Raw genomic sequence first — 1,004 nt, 5'->3', positions numbered from 1 at the left:
AATTTGCCGCTTCCTTGGCTGCTGGTAAATTTGCATATTTTTTGTAACCTCGTGCGACAATTATTTCAATTAAAATGCGAATAAGAAACTTCAAAATCGTTAAGATAATATGTTTTTGTGAAAACAATTGAAATGAAAACGCTAACTAGAATCTTTAAAATCGATAAATTAATATCAAATATTGCTGTACTATTATTTACTTCGGTTGGCTATGACAACGATGCAACCGGACATCACTATATATTGTTACCATTAGCTACAGTAATAAAATACACTTTTATATCTCTTTTTATATCTAATATATAAAATTCTTGTGTCACAGTTTTCGTTGCCATACTCCTCCGAAATGGCTTGACAGATTTTGATGAAATTTTTTGTGCATATTCAGTAGGTATGAGAATCGGCTAACATCTATTTTTCATACCCCTAAGTGATAAGGGTTGACCAGAAAAAAATAAAAGAAGTGCTCAAACAGGGATTTTGTTCATTTACGGTAGAAATATTTGTTTATAAATGGTTGCTATTGGTTATATATTATATATAAAAAAAAAAAAATATTATAAAAATAATAATAGTGTAGGTATTATATATTGGTTGCTATTGGTTAATCTGGCATGTTTGTTGATTAATATTATTATTTGTATCAATATAATAATTATATGTCTGAGAATCGGATATTATCTAAGTTTGTATGCTGTGCTATAAGTAATTCCGGAGTTATGGCCTCTTAATTGGGTAGATTAGACCACTGGGAAGAAGATAGGCTAATTTAAAAAGGGTTAAATTTTTTTTTTTTTTTACTCATTGGATTTTAGTACGGTTAGGTTAGGTTTTTGTATTAATTGATTATATTAATCCATTGTAGTTGGAATTAAGTAAAAACGACAAACTTGTTATGACTTTGATATTGCGTAGAGTTAAATTATACACTTACGTACAAATAGCACGGGGTCCGCGATCTACCACAGGTAGATTGCCTACCTGATAATGTACTGCTGTGAATC

This window comes from Acyrthosiphon pisum, chromosome A2, assembly GCF_005508785.2.
Source record: "Acyrthosiphon pisum isolate AL4f chromosome A2, pea_aphid_22Mar2018_4r6ur, whole genome shotgun sequence".
Taxonomy (NCBI): Eukaryota; Metazoa; Arthropoda; class Insecta; order Hemiptera; family Aphididae; genus Acyrthosiphon; species Acyrthosiphon pisum.
The sequence above is the reverse complement of the archived record's forward strand: the minus strand, read 5'-3'. Positions refer to the sequence as shown.